At 39.8% G+C, this 13,986-nt stretch overlaps 1 protein-coding gene across 2 annotated transcripts in view; it reads left to right on the top strand.

The window, feature by feature from the left end:
• The window catches only part of pacsin1a (protein kinase C and casein kinase substrate in neurons 1a), a 32,705-nt gene that overhangs the window by 680 nt on the left and 18,039 nt on the right, over window positions 1-13,986 (top strand). For both annotated transcript variants that reach the window (XM_010748095.3, XM_019259952.2), the window contains exon 2: window positions 5,875-5,945. The gene's annotated coding sequence lies outside the window, so the exon portion shown is untranslated. The remainder of the gene's footprint in view (window positions 1-5,874; window positions 5,946-13,986) is intronic.

The following is a 13,986-nucleotide window of genomic DNA, read 5'->3' as shown; positions in this document are numbered from 1 at the left end:
TATGTTGCCCTTCGAATCAGCCAGAATGAGCAAATTTGACCTCAGTGTCCAAATTGTATCAGAAATGCAACGTTTGTCTGCTTATATATATATGACCTACAGAAGCATCAGCAGAGAATATGTCAGTGTAACATCAATGACATGTTGCCATGTTACACTATAGTAGATAGAGATGGTGGTCAAGGCTGGGAAAAGCCATTTTATGTTCCTTTCCATGCACCAAATGGGTAAACAAGACTAGGAATGTGGAAGTACGTCGAGGTAACATGTCTTAATCATGACTGCTTTATCTATATGGTGAGGTTTAATCCGTACGGATCCACGGATAAAGAGGCAGGAATGTGTTTGTTGTTGTTCTTTAATGAGGATTTCTCGGTGAAATGGACGCGAATGTTAATGAGAGCACTCCGCTCTGACGTTATGTAATTGGTTGTCAGAGCACAGCGAGGAGCCATCTCTAGCGTCATTGTTTTTCTCTCTGACAAACCAACGAGCACCACCACAGAGGAGGAGCATCCTGTTTTTCTACATGGGATTAAGGGTGCATGTGGTCTTTTTAATCATTCATCAAATCTGCTCCCCGAGCTGAAATGCATCCGGGTTTACAGCTGACTTAAAAAAAAAAAAAAAAAAAAAAAGAAAAGTCATGCCTCCAGCCTTTTATAGAGCTTGTTATCTCGTGCTGTACCGTGCCATCTTGTATTCACATCCAGCCATGCTATCCACAGAAAATGCATGGTTGATTAAAGGGCTGCTCTGTGTGTTTTCCTATCATAACCCTGCAGCTTTTTTTTTTTTTTTTTACACCCCCCCTCCATCCTCATGATGACGTAGCAGATGACAGACAGGTCGGGGTCCGCCTCAGCTGTTTTTTTTTTTTTGTGCGTGTGTGTGTGTGTGTGTGTGGAGCTGTCCGCGGTGCTGAATCCACTGTTTGCTGGAGTGCATGTTTGTCAGCAGTCAAGGTGCCCCCCAGGAGAGCCTGACACGAGGCTGCAGAGAGGAGATGATGATACTGTCAGGGAAGGGAGGCAGGGGAGGCAGAGAGGGAGGGGGTAATCCAATTGTATTGCGGAAAGAAGGGAGTTAAAAGAGTGCTTCCTATTTATTAGCAGGCTCCATCACTCTTCACAGGGGAGACGAGTTAAAAGTGCATCACCGGGAATTCCTCCAGGCAGAATATTTGATCAAAACTTCACTTTTTCCCAAGTTCTGTGGGATCTGAGCTGATTTCTATCTATCTATCTATCTATCTATCTATCTATCTATCTATCTATCTATCTATCTATCTATCTATCTATCTGTCTATCCATCTATCCATCCATCTGTCCGTAAAATGAAGCAATATGTAGTTTCACATTTGAAGGATTTGCTTGCGGGAAACGGCTACCAAATTAAAGACAGTCATATAAAAATAAACTCTTGTATCCCTTTAATCATCCAGTGTTCCTTCAGATTTCAGATTCCAGATTTACCACAGGTTCGGAGCTACTGGTCGAGTCACAGGCCTAAATTTGGGCCTAGAAAGTAAAGATAAGTGTCCAACATCAATACTGAAATATGTCCGTAGCACCAAATATCAAAACCTTCCAAGTACTGAAAGTTGGCATTAAATGTCAGGACATTTTTTATAATCTTGTTTACTTATTTTTCTATCAGACAGTTCCTGATTTAAATCGATGTTTTGCCAATTTGATACAGGCAAATGATCCACACAGCAGTAGTAGCAGCTTCTCTTGTTAAACAGGATTTTAAGTCTGTGCTTGTCTGCGTCCTTGGGAGGCTTCAGCTATTAATTAAGTCGCAAATTCTTCTTCCTTTCCCTTTTGATGCTGTGTATTTATTTTCTAAAGCCACAAGTATCTCTAACTTTGTGCAGTGCTTATGGTGTGTGTGTGTGTGTGTGTGTGTGTGTGTGTGTGTGTGTGTGGTACTGCTCATTTTGTGTCTCCATGCTTGACTTGTTCTGTTTTGGATTTCGTCGCAGCCTCTTCATGCTCAGGAATTTAATTACAATTTGCACTCATGCAGCCACTTGGCCTGATCTACGGTTATCTTTAACCGTTAATAAAAAACAAACAGTAGTTGTGACATGAATGTTATCTGTCATAGGGAACGTAGTGGTTGTGTATAGCTCAGTGAGCTGGATAAAGATGGAACCACACAGGATTTAAAGTCATTTAAACAACATTTTATCTGTAAGTCAGCTGTGGTTGCAGTGTTGGATACGCATGTGGCAAAACAAAGTGGAAAACCAGGCGATGATGATGCGAATAGAGACAGAGTCTGAATAAATAGCCTACCCATGTGCCAGACAAGAGATTAGATGGCTCCGCCAGTCTCCACCTGCAAGCAATCTGCAAGGAGAACACTAGACAGCAGGAGGAGCAGTGATGAAGCCACAAGCTTAACCCAGGAAGTAAAAATAATAGTTTTGCTTAATGGTTTTAGGTAGCTTTTAATCCGACTCCTCTTCGGTTTGGTTTCTTTCTGGTCATGTCCATATTAAGTGACCAAGGATTAACAGGAGCGTGGGATTTTAAACAGGAGCATTTGTTTGTTTTTTATCTAAAATATTGTGCAGGACGTCTGACAGGTAATGGTTTCTTTCTGAAATCCATAATCAGTTTTACTCAACGCATAACAGTAATTTTGCTGCAGATGAGATTTCCCTCCCACACATACTTTGTTTTCATGGTTCCTCACAATGCAGGAAGACAACACGAGGAGTAATAGAGCGGCTGGTGCGGAATACTGATACGTGCGAATGACTTTTCAGATGTAAGCCTGCATCCAAGTCGTGCGAAATGGGATTCGGTTATCTCTGATTCTTGTCTCTTTTGATATATCTCGCATGCTCATGTCCGTGACCTTTATTGTTGTCCCGTTACATTGTCAGTCTTCTGTGTTTGTCGACGGCCGTGAGACATCATGCATGAGGAAGAGAGGACGACCTGTGAAATAACAGGGGTTATTTTATTTTTTTGGGTGTGGGGGGGTTTATATCCGCTTTAATGTGTTTGTTGATGAAAGGGTTAAAGGCTGCTGTTGCTGTGTTAAAGGAGGAGATAGTGGTGTCTGACAAGGTGTGAAAAAAAAGAGGCAATGTAAGAACAGAGAGTCTGAAGGGCAGCTGGAGTGTCTCATTTCTCTCAGTGCGGAGGAGAACACACACAGGGGAAGACTCTATCCTTGGTGGAAGATTTATGACATTGGAGATTATCAGAAGCATCCACAGTGCCTTTCGCCACCAACGAGAAGAACCTCATTTTGCTTTTCAATCCGTTTCCATGCATTTTTCACGCAAAACACCAGGGAGATAAACAGACGTAAGACGCTTTTTATTTAATGAAACATTTACCGTATAATCAATCCACTAAATGGGATATCTGATAGCTGATTTGAACAGTAATAAAGACTTCATCTACGGAAGATACATATCAGTAGATGCTTCTCCAATTTCCTACTCAAACAAGTGTGCTCCCTTATGTAGAACGGTACAAATGAGGTTGTCACTTTCAATGCTGTGTCACCGCAACATGTCAGCGTTTTCCTCCTCTGAATCATCACCATGAGGCAGAGCACTGATTTAGTATGTATTCAAAATGGAGTCCCGGTGTGCCAATCGATGGGCATGATTCATGAACCGGAGTTCGGATCGATACCCGTGTGAATAGTTAAACGTCAATATGAATGGGTTTTTGTTGCCTGATTGTTTGGTGGCGGGTTGAACGTACCCGTGAATGCAGCAGCTTCAGGTCATTCTTTCGAACACTAGAGGGTGTGTTCCTCATGGACATGTTGAGAGGTTGAGTGGCAGACGGGGAGACAGATGATATAATGTTGCTTTCTTGACTGGTGAAGCAGCAGCTCATCATGGTAGGTGCGTTTGTTAGAGGCTGAAATTCCTGATCATAAACTTGAGCTGCAACTCACAATTATTTAACCGGTTAATCATTTGGTCTGTAAAATATCAGAAATGTGTTATTTAGTAAAGATATTTCAATTGTTTGAACACTTGGCACAGATAATTTTTTTGCACTTTTGCTTCAAAATGATTAATTTTCCAATCAATTCATTGTTTTCTTTTTTCAATAAATGGCAAATCGTGCTGGGACTCCTTTAATAGAAGGCTGCTGATCTCTGTATCCTTCAGAATTTTGAACAGTTCGATGAAAAACACCACTGGCATGAACTGACCATGACTCAGCATTTTAATGTAACATTTATGCCAGAATCTGTTGGAGGTGGCCGTTGTCAGGCTTCCCATGATTCCCCCACATCTCAAGTTGAGTTGAGTTTTTCCCTGAAAATTCAGTCCATCGTTTATATGAACTGCTTCTCCTGTTGACGAGATGCAGGAACATATCTCAGCACACACACACACACATACTGGGCGAGAGGTGGGGTACACCCTGCACAGAGAGAAAGATTCACATCCAACAGACACTTTGTATTAAAAAACAGGCTGATTCCACAAATGCAGAAAAGAGAACATGCAGCCAAACTCGCGTCTGTCACATTCGTCACATTAATCAGACAGATTAGGCTAAATTGAAGTCATTATAACCTCATCAACACTGTTCACTTAATGTTTAGGTATTCAAGAGAGAGAGAAGAGAAGATGGCTGTACGGTGATATGAGCATAACTATAAAGCTAGAGTTGGCAATTGTTTTTATTACTGATTAATTTGATGATGATTTATTGCATAGAGTGTAGTCTTCTCTCCCTTTGTGCTTCAGACATTCTCAAACAGTACTAGTGATGGATCTACTGGATGAGCCCAGTGCAAGTACATACACTTGCACAAACACTTCATATGTCTGAGACTCAAGGTTGTTCAGGAGTGGCTGGAGGGGAGATTGCAAAGAGCTCATAGACATTGCATGTAAGGTTGGTTTCTGCTTAACTTATTCCAGGTACCGCAGGTTGAATTGGAAGACGGTCTCAGTGTGGCGATTGGTTCCTGTGAAGATGAACCGGGCCTCCAAGTTGAAGATTATACGCTGATAAACATGCCATGAAAGAGTTGTGCTATCAGGAGAGTTGCAGGGTGGTTTTAAACACGGCAGCTCACGTTACAAGGCGTTGGGATTTAATTTCATACGGCAAATCCAGCTAGTAGAAAGTTTGTGATGTGATGTTTCGAGGCATAAAGTGATAATTGCATTCTCACACCGATTATATATAGCTTTAAACCTAAATATATATACGAGTTAATTGGTTGTGACTTCTGAGGTGTCTTATCTGTAGTTTTGGTGAAATCCAGCGTCTGCAGTATTGTCTTCATATTATTAGCTCCATCTAATAAACTGTTTAAGGTTTTGTAATGCGGATGTTTTGTTCTCTGTGTGGGCTGCATAAATGTGCTATGTGTTAGTGACAGCGGAAAGGTTACACTTAAAAATGAACGCTGAATATATACATTATTATTATTTGCTCATCTGATGTCAGTGCAGTATGTCGTCGGATGCATCATATTATTAATAAATCATCACCGGAGTCACTCCGTTAAGACAGTACAGTGCATGATTACCTTCATTTACTTAAACGTTGGTTTATGATTCTGCCCACATTAATTATATACAACAGCTGGTGTGTTAGTGTAAAACTATAAAGAAACAGGCTGAGGTTATTAAATCTTCTACTTCCCACAGTCAGAGTATAATAATATCTTTTTGCTTGTGTTGCTTCAAAATGAATATTATCTAAATATCTTTGCCTCTTTAAGCATAATTGGTGTTTTTAGACATGTTGGTCTGATTTACATTTATATTCCCATTAAAAGGAATTTAGCAGAATTTAAACTTACTGTTACTCGATTCTCAAAGGACTGACCCCCTCCAACTTCTCGTGTTTATCTTTTGTACAGGTGATCTCCTGCAGGGGACCAACAGCTCTCTCTAAGGTTTATGGAAACCTGACCTCCCATTGGTGGAGAAGGTGAGTTTTACCTGTATGTTCTCCAAAATCATGATCCTCGTCTAGTCTGCAGTTTCACAGGTGATCTATAAGCACCATGACAGGGTTTTTAAGGACCTTTTATATAATTCAGAATGCTAAGCACACCGTTTGAGGTAATTAATAGCCCTTTGTCAGTGCTCTTAATATTTCATGAGGGTGCTCCAGTCTTTCAGCAGGCTAACTGGAGGTCATTCTAGCTTCTTATTTGAGACTTTTTTTTTATTGAATTGTTCTTTATGTGGGCTACTCTGTGCACAAGTGCTGCATGATTAACGTATAGGATTACAACACAATCGTAGGTTTGCATTTCAGCTCTCGAGCTACAGTCGATCTGTAGTCTCTTTAGGTAGCAATGGCATTTCGACTCTCTTAATAATTTACTTATTCTCAGTGGAGATTATCGGAAAATTCCCTTTCTTTGCCTCAATAACAGTGCCTCTGGCTGTCTCACTGGGAAGAATGACAACTCAGGAGTGATTATTGATTTCCTTATTTGATCTCTTTGTTTTGTGGCCGTTATGTCAGAGCCTTGCTGCAGCAGCAGCAGGGAGGTTAAGCAGCTGTTTGATGAGCGCAGACTGTTGTTTTGTGTGTGCAAGAAGGCTCATCAGAACATGATGGCCCAGTTCAGTTAAAGGGTTCTCCAGGGATAGTCTGCAGTTTGAACTGGGAGAGGAAGTTAAGTCTGAAGAATAGAGCCAGAGTGTTCATACTGTAGGTAAACAAAGAATGCTCAAAGGTCCAGCAGGAATTTGAGACCCCACAAAGAAATGCAGCTGCAAAGAAAATAATATTATCAGCAGAAATATGACACCTGTTAGTTTGTTAGTCCGGTTTCTGCTCTTTGGACTGCTAAACTACATCATCCTTTTCCACAAATACAAATGCATCATGTTTTTTTTTTTTTTAGATAACTACTGAGCCACAAAATGCTCATCAGATTAGGGGATTATAGTTTTCAATCATTTTCAAATATTTAATTAAGGACTATATTAATTAATTTGATTTGACATTTTCATAATATAAACATAATGTCAAAAAGATATCGCATATTCATAGACCTAAATGTCTGAATGAATGAATCACTTGTTTTTTTAGGTGTTTTGCTGCAAGTAAAATCTTGATTCAGAACAAATCTTTATCTAGTTGTGATTATTTTTAGGGGGAGTCATGAATGAAGAGTCTTCGAGGTGATAAAACACTGCATGTGTAATAAAATAAGCTCCATTGAGGAAGAGAAGGTAGAATGCATGTGTTAAAATCCACAGTTGTTACTGCAGCACACTAGTATGTTTAAAGAAACATCTCAGTTCTTTCTCGAGTTATCGGCACTCACACTTTGTTGCACGGCCTATAAAAACTTGAAAAGTAGGATAGCGATATTCTAATTTCCTAAAGTCAGATTTAGAGTCCATCACTGCTCCCTCCTCGTGCCAGCTGGGGAGGTCGCTCAGGCTCGGTGGCTTGCTTATTCAGGGTGGTTAGCCAGTTCTTGCGTACAAACATTTACACCAGACCTAATCTATTTTCCTTCCTTCTTTATTTCAACCGCTGCCAACTTGTTTGGCTCGTAATTAGACACATCCATCACTCACTATCTCAGCCAAATTGGCAGTATCTGTTATCAAGACTGCTTCAAATAAACACTACAGGTACGTGCCAGATCAAAGTATGATACTGGATGCAAATAAAAGTTGTTTTAGTTTTAACAAACTAGTGCTTGCTTTGGGTCTCAGTCACCAGCTCTGCCACTGGACACACAGTGGACTCAGTCTGTTACTCCACCTAAATGGCCTCTAGGTATTAGAGGTGGATATAAATAGGGATGTAAGGTGATTATAGTCTGGGCATTCGGTTGACGTATCTCAGGATAGACTGTTGTGTTGTTGCTTGTATCCTCTCAGTTATGATGATCATATTTAACTGTATTAATGAGATGTTCATTGCATTGACACTGTGTCTCATGCAGGATTTTTAATATTCAATATATCGGCTTGTTAGCAGCATTTTGAGGGACATAGTTTGTTGTTATGTTGGGGGTCAGTATTTAAGAAACATGACACTTCCCATTCGTACATTTTATGGCCATTGTGGCTTAATGGTTGGCTAAAAAAAAAATGTATGCAGACATTCATGGTCCCCAGAGGATGCATGTTACTGACTTTTCTCTTAGCGCCATCATCAGGTTTGTGTTTTTTGGTAAAATTACTATTGGACTATTGGACGGATTACCATGAAATTGTGTACAAACATTCATGTTCAACTCATAATGAATTGTTCACAGAACAACTTTGGTGATCCTCAAATATTATTTTGTACAACAATTTGTTTATCCAGATACCTGCGAAATTGATGATTGATGATTTTTTTTCCTTGTTTCATCTCTCCAAAAGACAAAATTAAATCCATGTTGCTGCGTAAGCGTCTCGTCATCTCTTCCCTCTCATTTACAAACAAAGGAAAGAGTTCTATCATCGGAAACGTCGAGTTCCTGAACGGTTTTCAAAATCAAGAAAAAGTATGAAAGCGTTTGATTTAACAGGTTCATGTGTAACATTTACCTCAGAAAACCAACAGATGTTACTAAAGATGAGCCTTGGAGCTGTTTTTGATTATTATTTCATATATATTTCTACATGTACACATACATGTATATATTTTATTTATGAAAATAATAGATTTTGTTTAAAATATTTTGACATATATATATATCTTCATAGTATAGCGCTCTCTCCTTTTCAATAAGCCCGACTCCCACTCTCCGCATACCTCATAAATTCACACACGCACGTAGAGGCGGTGCGTTTGAACGCAGCCCATCAGTATTCAGTGCAGCATCAGGCAACTAAACGGCAAGAAGGCGGAAAAGCTGGTGTGTTTTTGAAGAGCAACATTCCCAGATTGACTATTGCCTCGCTCATTTACTCCCTCCCCTGCCGCCTCTGTCTGCCTGGACATGAGGAAAAAGTGGACTGGAAGCAGAGCCCCCATCCTCTCAGCTCCATCTCACAGCCACTGCTGCATGTCTGCAGTTCATTCCTTCATCAGCAGCCATCACAATATGTCTGTCTCCCCCTCCTCTGTTCTTCTCCGGCTCTCTGGTCCGTCTCTCTCGGCCCTCCCTCATCCGTTTTTTTTTTTTTTCCCCCCACACTGTCACCAGGAGGCTTGTGGCAAGAGCCTTGATAGTTACATAACCACTGCAGCAGCGCTCGGGACGCCGTGTTAAATCACAACTCAGGCACTAACTGTGTGTGTGTGTGTTTATAGGTGGTGTCTATTGTTGTATTGAAATGTATGTTTCTGCTGCTTAACAGTCAAATTTGTGAATTGACTGCTATTCATTCAGTAGTCCACTGATTCCTAAACCTTTTCCTTTAGAGACCCCTTTTCTATCCTTCTGTCTTTTCTAACAAGTGACACCCCCTGGCTAAGTGACATATTTTATGGATATTTCATATTGTATTAAATGCAAAACAATAACAAGTACAAAACAAAACAACAACTAATGGATTTATGTATGAATTTTCAGATTATTTCCTGTGAATTTTGCGTCAGAGATGAGTTTTCCTCATATTTTTTAGGACTTTTTTAAATAAAATTCACTCTCTGTAGTGTGTATTTTGTACAGTCATGCATATGTAATGGGATTCTTATTTTTACAAATTCAGTGTTTTCTTCTTACTGATGCTTGGCCATTATTCTATTAGCTCTTTAGTTGTTTTAACGGTGTGCTGTAATGATGCAGGATGTTCAGCAGAGAGTGAAAAACAACATAAATATAGCTTGTGCTCAGGTCTTCGCTGTGCCTAACCGCTATGTTGTGAGATTTGTTTTAAGTATATATGTTAAATAATAATCTAGACTTTAAAAATAACTACTGTATTTTATGTAGTTTACATCACAAAAATTAAGGAAATGTTGAAATATAGGCTCATATTTTTGTTTTTATCAACCATAAAAAACTCCCCATGACTCCCTGTGAAGCAAATTAGCAAATAATGGACAAATTCATTTTGACATTTGAAAAATTTAGCAACAAATTCTTTCTAAAGTAAAAATGGCAAGATGTTTCACCCAGAACCACAAATACAAAAAGGTCATGGTGGTGCTGAGTAGGGTTCATCCACTGAGGACCATGAATGCCGGTACAAAGTTTAATAGCAATCCATCCAATGGATATTTCAGTCTGGACCAGAGTGGTAGACTGACCTACAATGTGACATTTCCATCCCTGGAGCCATGCCACTAGTGAGGCTAAAAAAAAATCAGTACCCATGTATATTAGCAGAGAAGGTACGAGACCTTTCTCACTGCAGTGCTACTTGAGGTTTCTGTCATGATGTATATATGTACTCATCTTGGACTTTTGTCAGTGAACTAGATTTGTTCACTGCCTCTGTTGGTAGTTTGTACTGATGGTTCGACATAGGGAGGTCGATGCCCATCCAAGAGCTGGAAATGCTCCAGCAGCCAGTAACTTTGTCCAAGCTGTTATTAAATTTATGTCCGGATCCCTGGACAACTGATACAATATGACATCTCTGTCCTCACTACTCTGGAGAAACTTACTTTCAAATATTCACTATGACGACAACCTGTCTTAGACCTGACTGGACGAGCTTGGGCTGTCACTGCGGTTTGCATCTGACGGCTGTTTTATGCCATGAACTGAAAACTAAATACATTTTAAAAAGGTTGTGCGGCTGTAGTAATGCTTCGAGTAATGTATTCACAGTGCCTAGTTTGTTGTCATAGTTGTAAACAAGGTTAGGGGGACAGTATGACTATAGCTCATTGTTTGATCTCACAGAGGAGCTCATTATAGTCTTAGTAGACATTTTTCAGCCTCTTGCTGCAAGTTAAAGCAGCTGCGACCACTATTAAATTATATACTTACGCTGTAATTCAGGTGTGTTGCACTGTTGAACTTTCCAGGAGCATCTTAATTGCCTAAAAATCTTCCTCGTGCAAGAAGACAATTGAGGCTATGATAAGGTCGGACGGAGGCAATATGGAAGAGACGTATGCAGAGGAAGGAAAGGCAGAGCAGAGTGACGGAAACAGTTTGATGTGAACTGTGTTATCAGTCTGTGTCTCAGGAGTATCACCAAGTTAACAGATAAGACACGATGTTATAGTTTTTAGCTGTGCTGTGCATGACTCTAGGGATGGTAATGTCAAAGATTCTCTTACAGGAGCTAACACATTAACACCTGCACAAGTAGGCGTTGTCTCCTCACTCCAGACCACCGAAGACGTTTGAGACATTTTATTTTAGTTGTTTTTAATCATCTTTGGTGAAACCAGACTGATAATTCAGCACTGACGGAGAGAAGAGATATCGGTGTTGATGCTGAGGCAGAGACGAGCCTCAAACAAAGTGAATTTTCTCCTGATTTGGCCAATATAGTGTCAGAATGTTCAAGAAGATATGTTATGAAAAAATGAGTCCAATATTTACTGATTTCACTGACTACAGGATCTGCTGCTAGTTCTCTAAAGGGAAGTGGTAGTAGCTAAACCCGCATGACACAGATACAGGAAACACACTTCAGTGTGCCGTCTTGTTTCTAAACCATCTCTGGTAATGTCTGTCTGACAGTCAGTTTAGTCTACCACTGTGGTCCGGGCTCTCCACAAGATGAATTTTAATGACCTTGGTTATCGTCTTAATTTTCATGGAGAGCCAACATCAGGTCAAAAATGTCAGTTTTGAACAAGATAAGATAGACTTAAATGATCCCACATCAGGGGATTTAACTTGTCACAGCAGCTCGTATACACCAGGTGGATGGTGGAAATTACATTACATTGTTAGTAGTGATATTAGTTGTGCACTTTGGTTGATCATTCCTGAATGGAGTGCACAGGCTTGCTTTTTTATTTTAATATTATTATATTTTGAATAATAAAAAAAAAAAATAAAAAAACACATTCATGCCCACACACTTCTTTTTTCATCTCTTTCAGCCAAAGGTCTTAAACAACAGTCTGTAATATGATTCTCTTCTTAGTTTTACTATCTGATTGTCAACATCTTTTTGATTTGTTGTTAATTCTATTATTATTATATTGTCTCCTGCTCAGATTTTTCTTTTTTTTTATTTTCTTTATTGATTGATTAAACTACATTAAGAAACATTAGGTCATATTATGATGAATTGTTGCGATGAACCGCTTTAGAAACGTGACCGAAGCATTATTTTATCTCACTTGTGACATTGGGTAGTCCTTGTGTCAAACCAGATGTTGGAGAATGAACCAGAGCATAAACTGTTTCATGAGCTGTCACATGACAAGCAGCATGGTGTGTCAGCATCCACTCTGCTCAGTCCCTACCAGCTCCATGTGACCTGTAGCTGACCATGACCTCTGACCTCCCTGCAGGGTGGGAGAAGAGAAAGAGAACATCCCCCCTGCAGAAATCAATTCATATTAACGATCCCAGTGCTGGTGAATTATTGTCTGGTCGGCTGTTTTGGGAGCTGAGAAATAGTACACCTGGCTGACTCACACAGTTACACAAAATAGATATCGATTAAAAATGGGCAACAGGAAAGGAACCCCCATCCCACACACACACACACACACACACACACACACACACATGAGGAATAAACAATGATGCTGATACTTGATTGTTGTGCAGCGACCCAGAGCACCTCTGGAGACGTTCATGATCAGATAGCTGAGTCATCCTGTGCTTGTTTGCTTGAAATCACGACCCACACAGCGAGCCTGCACGGGCTCTATGGACTGGGTTGCTACGTTACAACATCTGGAAGTTGTAATGAAACAGAGGCATAACAAATCTCAAACATGTGTTTGATCAGGAGCCGTTCTGTTGTGTGTTCAGTGTATGATGCAACGAATATGTAAATAGGAATTACGGGTTAGAGTCAGGTCACTTGATCTCGGAGGGATCATGAAGCTTAGAGTGAAGCTGAGTCCTCATCCAGTCATATATATATACAGTGGTGGAATTTAACTAACTACATTTACTTAAGTTCCTTATTCTACTTTTTACTCCACTGCATTTATCTGTCAACTTAATTAGTTACTTTCCAGATTATGTAATGCAATTACACGGTCCCCTCAGGCTCAACCTACAACAGTAAAATGCTGTTAAGCCATCAATGCATTACTATTTATGATGTAATTTATTACCCATTACAGGGGCAGATCTTCTGCAGAGATATATTAGATCTTAGATATTAGATTTTGGCCCTCAAATGTAATGTCGAGCCCTCAACAGGAGTCCTGCTGACTTTGTTGATCTTATGACTTTTCATCCATGTCCACAAAGTCAAAGTTTCTATGTATCCATTAAAATATCTCAACATTTTTAATGCCTGGCCAAACACAGACATTAATGATCCTCAAAGGATGGATCATAATCTTTGGTGATCTCCTGACAGTCTATTAACTACTATTTGATTGCTGTGAAATTTAGTCTAGACATTGTGCCTCCCTCAGGATTAATTGTCATGATTTTCATTTATCATCTAAAGCCATCATCAGGTCAAAATTGTCATTTTCCCAACACTCTTGTTTATGACCAAATGGCTACGGAACAAATAACATTCACATCAGCTTGTACTTTGTGTTTAGTACAAGAGGAAACCTCCGTGACTGTGAAGTGAAGCCAATGCGGAAGTGACATAAACTGCAGTTCCCCAAACGTTTTTAACTCACAGACTTCAAATTATATTGAAGCTTAAAGTTATGCATAATTAACAGCATGTCCACAGGTAGGTGCCATTACAGATGCCTTGTTTAAACACTTGAACATCTTCCTAGTATATATTTACTTGTTTTTTTCTGTTGGATATGCAGGTAGTAAGCTGTTGGAGGAGTGCAAAAAGATAAAGGCTTGTTGTTTTCCTAAACCCTGTTGCAGAATTGACTCCCCGTCTGAATCACCACGTCAGTTCAGATTTGACTCTTATACTTCATGCCCCAGCGAGCAGTAAGGAGGGCTCACTGCACTACGCATCCGGCTGATGAATACAACATA

This window comes from Larimichthys crocea, chromosome XV, assembly GCF_000972845.2.
Source record: "Larimichthys crocea isolate SSNF chromosome XV, L_crocea_2.0, whole genome shotgun sequence".
Taxonomy (NCBI): Eukaryota; Metazoa; Chordata; class Actinopteri; family Sciaenidae; genus Larimichthys; species Larimichthys crocea.
This window is presented reverse-complemented; position numbering and strand designations above follow the sequence as displayed.